Genomic DNA, 15,897 nt, shown 5'->3' with positions numbered 1-15,897 from the left:
GAAAGCTGAGCATCAAAAAATTGATGCTTTTGAACTATGGAATTAGAGAGGACTCTTAAGAGTCCCTTGAACTGCAAGGAAATCAAACCAGTCAATCCTAGAGGTGATCAGTCCTGAATGTTCATTGGAAGGACTGATGCTGAAGCTGAAACTCCAATACTCTATCCATCTGATGCAAAGAACTGACTCATTAGAAAAGACCCTGTTGCCAAGGAAGATTGAAAGCAAGAGGAGAAGGGGATGTCAGAGGATAAGATGGTTCGATGGCATCACCAACTCTATGGACATGAGTTTGAACAAGCTTCAGGAGTTGGTGATAGACAGGGAAGCCTGGTGTGCCGCAGTCCATGGGCTCGCAAACAGTTGGACACTACTGAGCAACTGAACTGAACTGGTGTAAAAGGCATATTTCTAACCAGGGAAAACACAAAAGGAATGAGACACAGTTCCTGCTCTTGAAAAGTTCACAGTCAAGAAAAAGGAGATTTGTAGTTTTTTTAAGTGTGATAAACACATTATACCTCCAATAATTTAATTCTGGAACAGTTTTTCAATGATTTTTTTTTAATATTCTTCCTATGGATTTTGACAAGTAAATGATTTTCCATATACGAAATTACCTACACTCACCCATGCTCACAGACACAGAGCTCTTATTTTGTTGTTGTTGATGATTTTTGGAGCAAACCAGTTTTCTCTAGGTCTAAGAAAAGGTACAGGTACACAGTACAGAAGGAGCACAGAGAAAAGAACTATTTTTAATAGTGCAATAAGGGAAGGAGGTACTAGGGAGGATTGCCATTAGAAGAAGTGATCCTGAAATCGAATCTTTACAGATAAGTAAGCAAACAAGCAGGTAAATCAAGAGAAAAAGAGAGGAGTAACATTCTGGACAGAGAGAAAGAACATTAGAAAGAAAGGCACGAAATTTTCTATCATATACTATATTACAGTATCTGCACAAAACCCAATATCACTAGAAATTGTATGGGCTATTGGGGCCACTACTTGATGAATGAAAAAGTCAAAAAATGCTCCTCTGTGTGTGTGTGTGTGTGTGCATCAATTTTTAAAATTGAGAATGGATAACGTACCTTACATTTATTTTCTATACCTTCACATAGTCCAGGGTTGTGAATAATGGTGCTTAATAAAAACTGATAGGTTAAATTTATGTTTTCTTTTCTTCATCAATAAGTAAATATTCTTGACTGGCTGATTTTTAATACAGTTCAAATTAACATTATTTTTAATATAAGAGGTTTAAACCAAGCAGAAGTTTAAGAAAAAAAGAATTATGTATATTTCCAGTATTTAGAGAAGACTAGCCAACTAGACAATAAATTGTTCTAAAATAAAACTACTTAACTATAACACTGAAATCATAATATTTAATGAGAGATTATTTACAAGTAAAGGAAATCATCCCTAAAGACTAAAGATTCACAGTGAATTTTTTTTTTTTTGTCTTTTAGGAAGAAATTTAAAAGAATAGTTTTTGCAAAATGAGTCATAGTCACCATTTATAGCAAAGAAAAAATTTAAATCTCAATTTACAGTATAAGTAGGATAAAATGAATAATGAAATATGTAGACTTTTTACAGCATTCCAGTTTAAATGAAGACTAAATAATATTGACACTGTGATTATAAAAACTTACCTTGCCTATTAACAACACTGAAAAGGAATTTTTAATGATAAGAACAGAATTAAGCAATCATGAGTGCTCATCTCGCTCCTATCTGTCTGTCTTTCGGGTTAAATTCAAAAAATTATTTAACTATCTGTAGAAACTCCAAGGGACATGAAGGAAAGGTATAGTGAAAAGTTTGCTGCAGATGGGTAGAGAAGCAATGGAATCTAATTTTAGTGGCTGAATACTGTGGTCCCAAGAAACCAGTTACCAGAATGTTCTGAAAGCTTGCCGTTGAGACTTTAGGCAGCAGTACAGTTTTAAATGTACAAAAACCATGTGAGAGGTATGATATTAGTAACTGAGTACATTGTTAGACATCTGTGATACAAAAAGGAATAAAATATGGCCTTTGAAACATAAATTGCATTTTCTGAACGAGCATGCTGATAGGTTTGGAATATCTGTATGAATTTCTGATATCTTTGTTAAACTACAAGAAATGTTACTACATGCAAGTACATTAAAATGGCATTATCTTAAAAAAAAAAGTGCTAGAACTCAGAATACCTGGAGCCTAATTTTAGGTCTGTCATCAACTCAGTTTCCTTGAATAAGTCCCTCAACTTTGAGCAAATATCTCAAACTTGGTAAGACTGGAAATATCTTTACCTCTAACAGGAGGGTGTTGAATCAAACGATCTCTAATTTTCTTTCCAAAGCCTTCTGTTTGTATGACTGATTATTCTCCTCAACACCTGAATTAAACTCCCTTACCATTCCACCAAGAACACAAATTATCTCTGAGTTTCAAAGTCCTAAAAATCCTGATCTCTGTGGCAATAAAAACCTAGGTTATTTTAATTAAAAGTTAAAAAAAAAAAAGAAAAAAAAAACTGGCTTAGTCCTCCAATCTGGAGTGCCCCAGTCTTCTACATGGAAGCCTCCTATGGCTCTCATGAAGGTAAATGGATTCACACTTGAACAATACTCTGAGGCTATCTCAAGACAGAAACAGAAATGAAAAAGCTAATACTAAAGAAAAAACTCTAAAATCAGCCTTGAAGCCAGTACTTAGTAGAAGGTAGAGGTTTGAAATTACTGAATATTAGAATTTATTATTTGCCATGTGGTTGCTAGGAGAAAAAAAGTCATGAGGATCATATTAATATAAAAACCAGCCCTCACTACACATCCCTAGTCATTATACTTCATCCTTAGAAAAGTCAAGAATCAGACTGAAAAAGAAAACTATTTAAGAGCTCTCTCCATACTGTTTACCATATTGGCTGCACCAGTTGACAATCCTATCAACAGCACGCACTTGTATAGTTTGTTGGCTTTTTGATAATAGCCATTCTGACAGGCATGAGGTTATATTTCATTGTGATTTTGATGTGCATTTCCCTGATGATTAGTGCTGTTCCGCATCTTTTCAGGCACTTGGTCATTTGTATGTCTTTGGAAAAATATGAATTCAGGTCCTCTACCCATTTTTTATTTGGGTTGTTTGTGTTTTTGATGCTGAGTTGTAGTGAACTCCGGGAGTTGGTGATGGACAGGGAGGCCTGGCGTGCTGAGATTCATGGGGTCACAAAGAGTCGGACACGACTGGGTGACTGAACTGAACTGTATGGGTTCTTCATATATTTTGAATATTAATTCCTTGTCAGATACATTGTTTGCAAATATCTTCTCCCATTCAGTAGATGATGTTTTTGTTTTGTTGACAGCTTCCTTCACTGAAGAACAGTTTTTAGTTTGATTCAGTCACATTTGTTTTTTTTACCATTGTTCCTTTTTGCTGTTTCCCTTTCTCAAGGAAACAGTACAGACATTTCTCAAAAAATTAAAAATAGAACAACCATACAATCCAGCAATTTTACTCCTGGGTATTTAATCCAAAGAAAACAAAAACTCTAAATCAAAAAGTTATATGTACCCCTATGTTCATAGCATTATTTACAATAGCCAAGATATATAAAGCAACCTAAGTGCTCTTCAACAGATAAATAGATAAAGAAATGTGATATATACATACATATATTGAAATATCACTCAGTCATATAAAAAAAAAGAAATCTTGTGACCTTTGCAACAACATGAACAGAACTACAGGGTATTATGCTAAATTGAAATAAGCCAGACAAAGACAAATACATTACTTCACTTGTATATTAATCTAAAAAAAAAAAAAGAATAAGCATAACTGAACAGAAACAGAGATATAGATACCAGAGATACAAGTGGTTGCCAGAAGGAAGAGGGTGCTAGGAGGAAGGAAATATGTGAGGGAGATTAAGAGCTATAAACTTTCAAAATAAATGAGTCACAGATATGAAATGTACAGTGTGGGGAATAGAGTTAAAATTATATACTATATTTTATGATGACAGATGACAACTAGACTTATTATGTGATCGTTTTGAAATGTATAGAAATAGTGAATCACTATGTTGCCAACCAAGATCTAATATAGTGTTGTAAGTCAATTAGATTTCAAAAACAAAAAATTGAACTCACAGAAAGAGATTAGATCCACGGGTACCAGAGGCAAGGAGTTGGGGGAAGGGGAACTGGATGAAGGTAGTCAAAAGCTACAAACTTCTGGTTATCAGATAAATAAGTACTCAGGATGTAATGTATGACATGATAAACATAATTAATATTACTGTACATTACATAAGAAAGTTGTTAAGTGAGTAAATCCTAAGAGGTTTCATCCCAAGGAAAAAAAGTTTGTATTTTCTACATTTAAACTATTGATCATCTATGTGAAAAGATGAATGTTCACTAAACTTATTGTGGTAGTCATTTCATGATGGTGGTGGTGGTGATTTAGTCACTAGGTTGTGTCCAACTCTTGTGACCCATGGAGTGTAGCCTACCAGGCTTCCCTGCCCATGGGATTTTCCAGGAAAGAATACTGGAGCGGATTGCCATTTCCTTCCCCAGAGAATCTTCCCAACCCAGGGATCAAACCTGTGTCTCCAACACTGCAGGTGGGTTCTTTGCTAACTTAGCCACCATGTAAGTCAAATCATTATGCTGTATACACTAAACTTATACAGTTTATATCTCAATAAAACTGAAAGAAAAATTTTTAAAAAACACAAGAGTTAACAAGAGCAGCCTCCACCTTGTACAATCCAGAACTACTGACTTGAGGGGAGTCATTACAATTTGATATATTTTTTTTTTTATTGTCCAGCAGAAGTTTTATTTTTTTTAACTTTACAATATTGTATTGGTTTTGCCATATATCAAAATGAATCCACCACAGGTACACATGTGTTCCCCATCCTGAACCCTCCTCCCTCCTCCCTCCCAATACCATCCCTCTGGGTCGTCCCAGTGCACCAGCCCCAAGCATCCAGTATCGTGCATCGAACCTGGACTGGCGACTCGTTTCATATATGATATTATACATGTTTCAGTGCCATTCTCCCAAATTATCCCACCCTCTCCCTCTCCCACAGAGTCCAAAAGACTGTTCTATACATCAGTGTCTCTTTTGCTGTCTCGTATACAGGGTTATTGGTACCATCTTTCTAAATTCCATATATATGCATTAGTATACTGTATTGGTGTTTTCCTTTCTGGCTTACTTCACTCTGTATAATAGGCTCCAGTTTCATCCACCTCATTAGAACTGATTCAAATGTATTCTTTTTAATGGCTGAGTAATACTCCATTGTGTATATGTACCACCACTTTTTTATCCATTCGTCTGCTGATGGACATCTAGGTTGCTTCCATGTCCTGGCTATTATAAACAGTGCTGTGATGAACACTGGGGTACACGTGTCTCTTTCAATTCTGGTTTCCTCAGTGTGTATGCCCAGCAGTGGGATTTCTGGGTCATAAGGCAATTCTATTTCCAGTTTTTTAAGGAATCTCCACACTGTTCTCCATAGTGGCTGTACTAGTTTGCATTCCCATCAACAGTGTAAGAGGGTTCCCTTTTCTCCACACCCTATCCAGCATTTATCGCTTGTAGACTTTCGGATCGCAGCCATTCTGACTGGCATGAAATGATACCTCATAGTGGTTTTGATTTGCATTTCTCTGATAATGAGTGATGTTGAGCATCTTTTCATGTGTTTGTTAGCCATCTGTATGTCTTCTTTGGAGAATTGTCTATTTAGTTCTTTGGCCCATTTTTTGGTTGGGTCATTTATTTTTCTGGAATTGAGCTGTAGGAGTTGCTTGTATATTTTTGAGATTAGTTATTTGTCGGTTGCTTCATTTGCTATTATTTTCTCCCATTCTGAAGGCTGTCTTTTCACCTTGCTTATAGTTTCTTTTGTTGTGCAGAAGATTTTAAGTTTAATTAGGTCCCATTTGTTTATTTTTGCTTTTATTTCCAATATTCTGGGAGGTGGGTCATAGAGGATCCTGCTGTGATGTATGTTGGAGAGTGTTTTGCCTATGTTCTCCTCTAGGAGTTTTATAGTTTCTGGTCTTATGTTTAGACTTTAATCCATTTTGAGTTTATTTTTGTGTATGGTGTTAGAAAGTGTTCTAGTTTCATTCTTTTACAAGTGGTTGACCAGTTTTCCCAGCACCACTTGTTAAAGAGATTGTCTTTAATCCATTGTATATATTCTTGCCTCCTTTGTCAAAGATAAGGTGTCCATATGTGCGTGGACTTATCTCTGGGCTTTCTATTTTGTTCCATTGATCTATATTTCTGTCTTTGTGCCAGTACCATACTGTCTTGATAACTGTGGCTTTGTAGTAGAGCCTGTACAATTTGATATTTAATTTAAAACATTTATATATGAAACAAGCAGGATTCATATGAAAATAAAGCAAAAACTAGATTTAAGCAGGATAAAAATAGATTAAATGAAAAGTAAAGATGAAGACACTTGGTACTAAGTAACATAGGATCCTCAAATTGGTGCTTCTCACATTTTTCTTTGGATAATGACAGTGGACAGTGAATGTGTTCCCTACGCCCTTCAGAAGGAAGAATTCTCTTTGAAATTACTATTTCTCTTAAAATAAATTTTTCTAAATTTTATACTTTACAATAAAATACTCTGAGAAAATAAGTCATGTGTGTCCTTTGCCCTGGTATCCCTATGGTGGTTACATAGGTATAAAAAGAACAGAACTAAAACACACAAATTAGAATTATGAAAAAAATATAATAAAATAGAAAACACAAAAGACTCAATCTATAGTAAACATGTTAGATTCAGACAATATAGCTGATCTCTAAGTCACAGTCTGGTAGGGATATCATAATGTCCCTAGGAGACTTGCCCTCATCTCTAGATTAAGATAGAAAATGCTGTGGTATATTATGATAAATCCCAATAATTACCTTGTCATAAAACTCATCACACTACTATAACTTAGTATATAACTTAGTACTATAACTTATGTGATTTTCTCCCTTCTCCATGAGTAGGCTTTATAAGGTCAGGCAGGTCTATCTTACTTACCACTGTATCCCCAGTGTCTAAAGCAATGGCTGTAAACAATGAAACACAATGAAACACAAAGCCATTGCTAGCCTACCCTGAATATCTGAATACCAGTGCTAAGAATTAAAAAAATGTATCAAAAAGGAAATAATCCATAATATTTACATTAGGGACAATAAGAACAATTTTTTTTCCTTTGCCCTAGTATTATAGTTTTGGGGGTTTTTTTAAGGTTTAAGAAAAATTTACAAAAATTTGAAACGGACAAGGTTGATATCATGAAAGAGTAAAAAGCAAGACAATTTTTCCTCCTCTTTCTTGGTTCTTGTCTCATCGCAACAAAAATCTGAAACCATGGATGAAAGGGAAACAACAGACAAATTACAACTAAGTTCTGCTCAAGCAGACAGGTCTTTCATTAGACAGACACTCTCAAGATATGGGAGCAAGCCAACCCCAAAGGAGTCATCTTCCTCCTAATGATCCCTCTTGGCTTTCCCCTTTTTACATGTCCCCATCTCTTCCTTTTGGTTGTGCCCTGTGTAAAACAGGGCTTGAACCAACCACCAGTCAATGAAAGGGAATGCAAATAGGCAAAAGCTCAAGGGCAATTGACAACTGCAAGTTATACAGCAGCAGGCCTTGTTGTGTATGTCTTCCCATAATTCAGTCTGTTATAATCAGATGTATATATGTAGGCCTAAGGTATGGCACCCCACTCCAGTACTCTTGCCTGGAAAATCCCATGGATGGAGGAGCCTGGTGGGCTGCAGTCCATGGGGTCGCTAAGAGTTGGACACGACTGAGAGACTTCCCTTTCACTTTTCCCTTTCATGCACTGGAGAAGGAAATGGCAACCCGCTCCAGTGTTCTTGCCTGGAAAATCCCAGGGACGGGGGAGCCTGATGGGCTGCCGTCTACGGGGTCGCACAGAGTCGGACATGACTGAAGCAACTTAGAAGCAGCAGCAGCAGCAAGGTTACTTGGGAAAGCTCCATGTGTTAGTCTGTATCCACTGTGTGCATAGGGCCCACATGCAGGAGTTGAAAAAGCCTCTGCGGTTATTTTGTAGCCCATCTGTGAGATCTCCTGGGTGTGTCTGGGATGGGGTTTAGAGATCAGCTTGCACCCTTTTCAGATAGGCCACCCCTCATTGCTCATGCCTAACTTCCTATCTAACAGCAACAAAAGAATATTTCAAAACCTGGAACAGTTTTTCAGCAAAATCATTAGGAACATAATGATCAAGACAAGAAGCCATGGGAGTTAGAAGATTAAAAATATTTTTAAAAGATAAGTAAATTTGAAAATGAAGAAAGCTAAAGGTAAACATTGTTTTATTAGATGACACAGCTTTGCTTATATGAGATTTGAACACTGTATTTCAGATGGATTTCAAACTATCAAGAAAAAACAAAGAGTAAAAGAAAGGGGGTTGAAAATGTAAATCCAAGTAATTATTCTTTCTTGATCTTCTTGGAAGAGTATATTATGTGCTTAGTGACGATATAAAATATGAAATATTTTGAAGTATACTTATTGAAGTAGTTATATTGAAGTAGTTATCTTGAAGTATATCAAGGATAATATTAGAAATTTACGGATTTCTGAGCAACTGAGCAAGGCAACAAAAACACAGATTTTCTCTCTCCCTCAAAAGGAAATAATATTAATAAATATTTCATTTTAAAAACACTAGAAAAACAGGAAGAATGCCAAAGAAAGCAATAAGGAATTCCTGGATAATATGTAATAGATGAGAGTAAACTGATGGGGAAATTCAACACTTCCAGAAACCCACAACCACACAAAAGATACAAGAAGAATCTTCCAAACAAGGAATTCTCCCAGAAAACCACAGAAATGCTGTGAAGATCAGAGATATGAAGATCTGGGGACATAGGAAAGGAAAGAGCTATGGGGATTCTACCAGATAATTAGTGTAAAGGAGAATCAGTTCAGTTCAGTTCAGTCGCTCAGTCGTGTCTGACTCTGCGACCGCATGGACTGCAACACACCAGGCCTCCCTGTCCATTACCAACTCCTGGAGTTTACCCAAACCCATGTCCATTGAGTCAGTGATGCAATCCAACCATCTCATCCTCTGTCTTCCCCTTCTCCTCCTGCCTTCAATTTTTTCCAGCATCAGGGTCTTTTCAAATGAGTCAGCTCTTTGCATCAGGTGGCCAAAGTACTGGAGTTTCAGCTACAACATCAGTCCTTTCAATGAACACTCAGGACTGATCTCCTTTAGGATGGACTGGGTGGATCTCCTTGGAGTCCAAGGGACTCTCAAGAGTCTTCTCCAGCACCACAGTTCAAAAGCATCAGTTCTTTGGTGCTCAGCTTTCTGTACAGTCCAACTCTTATATCTATACATGACTACTAGAAAAACCATAGCTTTGACTAGACGCAACTTTGTTGGCAAAGTAATGTCTCTGCTTTTCAATATGCTGTCTACGTTGGTCATAACTTTTCTTCTAAGGAGTACGCGTCTTTTAATTTCATGGCTGCAGTCACCATCTGCAGTGATTTTGGAGCCCAGAAAAATAAACTCTCCACTGTTTTCTCTGTTTCCCCATCTGTTTGCCATGAACTGATGGGACAAGATGCCATGATCTTCGTTTTCTGAATGTTGAGCTTTAAGCCAACTTTTTCACTCTCCTCTTTCACTTTCATCAAGAGGCTCTTTAGTTCTTCTTCACTTTGTGCCATAAGGGTGGTGTCATCTGCAAATCTGAGGCTATTGATATTTCTCCCAGCAGTCTTGATTCCAGCTTATGCTTCTTCCAGCCCAGCGTCTCTCATGATGTACTCCACATAGAAGTTAAATAAGCAGGGTGACAATATACAGCCCTGACGTACTCCTTTTCCTATTTGGAACCAGTCTGTTGTTCCATGTCCAGTTCTAACTGTTGCTTCCTGACCTACATATAGGTTTCTCAAGAGGCAGGTCAGGTGGTCTGGTATTCCCATCTCTTTCAGAATTTTCCACAAGTTTATTGTGATCCACACTGTCAAAGGCTTTGGCATAGTCAATAAAGCAGAAATAGATGTTTTTCTGAAATTCTCTTGCTTTTTTGATGATCCAGCGGATGTTGGCAATTTGATCTCTGGTTCCTCTGTCTTTTCTAAAACCAGCTTGAACATCTGAAAGTTCATAGTTCACGTATTGTTGAAGCCTAGCTTGGAGAATTTTGAGCATTATTTTACTAGTATGTGAGATGAGTGCAATTGTGCAATAGTTTGAGCATTCTTTGACATTGCCTTTCTTAGGGATTGGAATAAAACCTTACCTTTTCCAGTCCTGCGGCCACTGCTGAGTTTTCCAAATTTGCTGGCATATTGAGTGCAGCACTTTCACAGCATCATCTTTTAAGATTTGAAATATCTCAACTGGAATTCCATCACCTCCACTAGCTTTGTTCGTAGTGATGCTTCCTAAGGCCCACTTGACTTCCTATTCCAGGATGTCTGGCTCTAGGTGAGTGATTACACCATCTTGATTATCTGGATCATGTAAAGGAGAATACTTGCATCTAATTCAATTTATGTCCAAGATAATGTTCTCAATAAACTTTAAGACAGGAATTCTAACTAAAGATACACTTTTATTGGGCAATGGAACCAGAAAAGTGGCCAGTATCCTTACAGCTGCTAAAATGAAAAGGAAGCTTTCATGTTGCAAAAAAAAAAGAGCTACTTGCCCAAACCACCTGGCCACATCCCCTCCCACCCACACATCAGAGATACAGGTCTATAATGAAGACAGAATACACTGTCTTACAAACATATTTTTTAGGAACTCCTTGCTAGGATAACAGAGCTAAAGAAACATAACTCACAGAACAATCGGAACTCTCCTGCAATAGCAATGGAAGTGTCAATTGGCACATTCACTTTGGAACCAATTTGGTGAGAACTATATGTTCCTTCTTTTCTCTGTTCTGTCCTTCACATGTCTTTAAGAATTATGTAAAGCAATTACCCTTCAATTAAAAATATATATAAATATTTAAAAAGAAATTAATATAAAAGATCACAATATGAAAGAAAAAAGTTTTAGAAAAGAAAGGAAAACTTAACTTTCACATCTAGTAATGGCAGATGAATCAGACCAAATCTCTATTTAGGCCAATTAGAAAATTTTGCCCAAATATAAAATGTATAAAATTATCTATTGAATGCATGGGCATATTAACATTACAGTGAAGAATTACATAGTCAAAATCAATGACAGACATATCCAGAAATGATTTTTGCCATTTTGTGGGCATTTGCCATTTCTAGAAAACATAGATAAGAGGTTAAGCAGCACTTCTGAAAACCTCAAGTTTGCAGACAGGATTTCATGAAGGATTAGAGCCCTAATAAAGCCCCCGCAGTTTCCTTTAGAAACTGCAAAGGGAATGGAGTGAAATAGAAGTAATAAAATTCTTGCACAGGCTGTAGTCTAGCAGTCAGTCATTTGCATGGCCCCAAGAAAAATTACAAAATATTCAAATTGCTACTTCCCCCAGGCACTTTGTCAGAAATAGTCTTTTTTGTGAAGGCAAATATCATGATATAGGCCTTAAATTTCTTACAAACAATTTTTCAATACAATGGCAAACATTAAAAATAAACTGGCAAATGAGAAGATCAAGACAGCATAGACAAAAAGAAGTAGAATCAACAGACCATAAAAGCAGGATCACTAAAACTATAAATATATAAATGGTCAGATATAGATTTTAAAATAACTATTCTTATCAACGGAGAAAGCAATGGCAACCCACTTCAGTACTCTTACCTGGAAAATCCCATGGACAGAGGAGCCTGATAGGCTTCAGTCCATGGGGTCGAGAAGAGTCGGACACGACTGAGCGACTTCACTTTCACTTTTCACTTTCATGCATTGGAGAAGGAAATGGCAACCCACTCCAGTGTTCATGCCTGGAGAATCCCAGGGACCGGGGAGCCTGGTGGGCTGCCGTCTCTGGGGACGGGGGAGCCTGGTGGGCTGCCATCTCTGGGGTCGCACAGAGTCGGACACGACTGAAGCAACTTGGCAGCGGCAGCATTCTTATCAAATAAATAAATGATTAAATTCAAACTTTAAGCAAAGAATTAAAACAGAAAAATGGCATAATCCTGAAAGAAAATCAAGTAGAAACTTTAGCACTGAAAAATACAACTGAAATTTAAAACTTTGTGAATGAGTTTAAAAGCAGATTGCACACTGGTAAAGTGAGAATATATTAACTGGAAGATATGCCAAAATATCCACAATTAAGCACAGAGACAAAATATGAAAACTATGAAATGAGGAGTAATAAGAAAGAAGTTGTGTATTATAATCAATTGTAGGACCATGAGAAAAAGATAAAGAAAATAGAGTAGAATCAATCTTTGAAAGATGATGGCTAAGAACTTCCTATAAATGTTAAATATATCACTACACAGATACAAAAATCTATCTAAGCCCAATCAGGGTGCCAATGAATCCGCCTGTCAATGCAGGAGATGCAAGAGACACGGGTTTGATCCCTGGGGATCAAATGAGAAGATATGGTATGAGGTACCCTGGAGTAGGTATGAGAAGGTATGAGAAGATACCCTGGAGTAGAAAATGGCAACCCATTCCAGGATTCTTGCCTGGAAAATTCCATGAACAGAAGAGTATGGTGGGTTGCAGTCCATGGGGTCACAAAGACTCGGACACAACTGGCACACATGCCCCAGAGACATTAAAATGGAACTATACAGTGGGAGTAGATCTTTAAGGATCTTCTGTCAGAGAAAGAAATCTAATTGGGTGAAGCGCTCAATGTCAAAGACTCTTTTGACATAACTTTAGGTAAAAGGGAGAAAAAAGAAAGATTCAATTACAGTATTTTTTGATTCTCTTCTTCAAGAGAGTCTTTGAAGCTCAGGTAAATCTCAGTCTAGGACTTACATGCTGTTAAAGAGGCTATGAAGCAAGAAGTTTAGGAAAAGCCAGAGGGACTTCTAAGATTTACATTGCAGTAATTTACACAGAGGGTTTAAATTCCATCTCATAAGTATATAAAAAGAGAGATGGAGAAAGCAGAATATAAGAAGTTATAAAGGACATTTCCTTGGGTGTTATTTTTTAAACTGTTAAATATTTAAATTTTCCTGTGAAAGAAGTTTCTTGGAATGCTACTAAAAGTGAGCCACACAACAGCTGTTACATACACATTACATCAGTGGTTCTCAAACTTTGGCATCTTATCAGAATCACCAGGTGGGCTTCCCTGGTGGCTCAGAGGTAAAGAACCTGCCTGCCAATGCAGGAGACATGGGTTTGATCCCTGGTCCAGGAAGATTCCACACGTCTTGGAGCAACAAAGCCCGTGTACCACAACTATTGAGCCATGGTGCAACTAAGCCCATTCACCACGACTATTGAGCCTGCACTCTAGAGCCCCCACAACTACTTATCGCATGTTCCTTAACTACTGAAGCTCTCACCCTAGAGCCTGTGCCCTGTAAAAAGAAAAGTCACCACAGTGAGAAGCCTGCACACTGCAACTAGAGAGTACCCCACTCACTACAACTAGAGAAAAGTCCATGCAGCAACAAGGACCTGGAACAGCCAAAAATCAATAAATAAAGTTATTTTAAAAAAAAGAAAAAAAGAAGAAGAGGAATCATCCGGAGACACTGGCAAAAATCCAGAGGTCTTCGCCCCATTCCATTCCAACAAGCCTGGGCCTCCCTATCTTTTATTAGCTCTGTAAGTGATTCCAAGTTACACAAAAGTTTGAGGACCGCTGAGCTCCATAACATTTGCTGTTGTCATTTACACAACTTCCTGTTAACCCCTAGATTATCAGGGGAAGTTCTTGTAAAGTCTACTCTATCCTTTAGGTCTCTTCCATCTAAAGGATAAAGCTCAAGCTCATTTGGAGACATAGGACCTGTTAGAGTACAGGCCAGCCTAAGAATCCAGTCTCACTCATAATTTCTACAGTTTTCACCGTCTCCCCCAACCCACTGGAACACATACTGCAGCCCCAATTACTATATTACTGTTCCCAAAATTTAGCCCCTGCTATTGGATCTTACTTTGCAAATATGATTCCTTCATCCTGGAAAAAGCTTTCTATTTCTCTGCCTAAAACAAGACTGATCAGAAAATACCTTTCATCTTTCGTAAACTTTTCAATTTCTTGTAAGCTATAGACTGTGCACAATAATGATGAGTCAATGTCAGTTCATCAATTGTAACAAATGTATGGGATGTTGATGGTGGAGGAGATTGTGAGGGTGTGGGGACAGGGAGTATATGGAAACTCTACTTTATGTTCAATGTTGCTGTGAAGCTAAAACTTCTCTAAAAATGAAAGCCTATAATTAAGTATGCTAATATGTCAGAGAAGGCAATGGCACCCTACTCCAGTACTCTTGCCTGGAAAATCCCATGGACGGAGGAGCCTGGTAGGCTGCAGTCCATGGGGTCACTAAGAGTCGGACACAACTGAGTGACTTCACTTTCACTTTTTACTTTCATGCATTGGAGGAGGAAATGGCACCCCACTCCAGTGTTCTTGCCTGGAGAATCCCAGGGATGGCGGGGCCTGGTGGGCTGCCGTCTATGGGGTCGCACAGAGTCGGACACGACTGAAGTGACTTAGCAGCAGCAGCAGCAGTATGTTGGATGTATATGTATACAAATAAAATCATCAGGTTTTATGGAATGCAAAATAGTACATACAGTGAAATTCACATGCTGTATATAGTTACTTACATATTAAATTAATGTAAAATAAGAAAAACAGTTTAATTTCACTTTTTATATTTTTTCTTTACAGTTGCTGAATTTCACAGGAGGAAGGGAAATAAAAGGAAGAAGATAGGGAAGAAAGAGGAGAGGAAGATGGAAAGCAATTATGCCATTTTCCTCTAGATATGAGAAATTCACATTAAAACTCTAAGAACCGCTGTTCAAGGAGCAGCTCTCAACCTCCATATTTCATTGTTATTATGATGATAGGCTTGAAATATACTTTTTGATAATGTTAGATTATTTTTGTCCATAAAGACTGCTATAGTTTGGGCCTAACTAAAAAAGTCAGCTTTTTCAAGCAAAGAAATACAAACTTCAATATTCATTTCAATCTGCTTACCTCACAGAAAGCACCCATTATCCATTACATGAATACAAGCCAAGAAAATAGTTATAGGCTAGATTGAGTTGGCTCTAAAAATGCAATTGCAAAATTCACAATCTGCTCTGCAGGCCTTCAATTCTACTTATGTAATGATTCTACACACACAGCAGTTTTTCAGTATGTTCACAGGCAATTAACAGAAATGTTACCACTTGTGTGTTTGATAAATCTGTTTTAAAGACACAAAAAGCAGATAGTTTAATGCTGTAAAGGTGAATCTTATCCAAGTTCAAATCCAGATAAGATGAATGTTAGAAACCAAGTAAATGAATATTTTACATCTTAATTTTCATTAATGTGCCATATTGGTATAAGTCATTTTCATTTTTGGTTTACTTTTTTTTCCAAATAATACATATCTGATCAGTAGCATTTTGTAATCAACCATATGTCTCAAAAATCTATATAATATATGGTACAGAAAGAATCCATGGATCTGTTTATTCCTATTTTCTTTTCCTACTTGGAAGGAATAGACGAAACTATAATATTTCACAGAGGAATAGTAATATAAATGTGCACATATTTTAGAATATACAGAAGTAAGCACATACTTCTTAACTTGCACCAAATGAGAGTCACCAGAGTTTAAAACCATCCTGGTGCAGTGCAGAATTGAGGTAAAACAATAAAAATAAGCATTTG

This window comes from Bos indicus x Bos taurus, chromosome 10 (genome assembly GCF_003369695.1).
Source record: "Bos indicus x Bos taurus breed Angus x Brahman F1 hybrid chromosome 10, Bos_hybrid_MaternalHap_v2.0, whole genome shotgun sequence".
Classification (NCBI taxonomy): domain Eukaryota; kingdom Metazoa; phylum Chordata; class Mammalia; order Artiodactyla; family Bovidae; genus Bos; species Bos indicus x Bos taurus.
The sequence above is the reverse complement of the archived record's forward strand: the minus strand, read 5'-3'. Positions refer to the sequence as shown.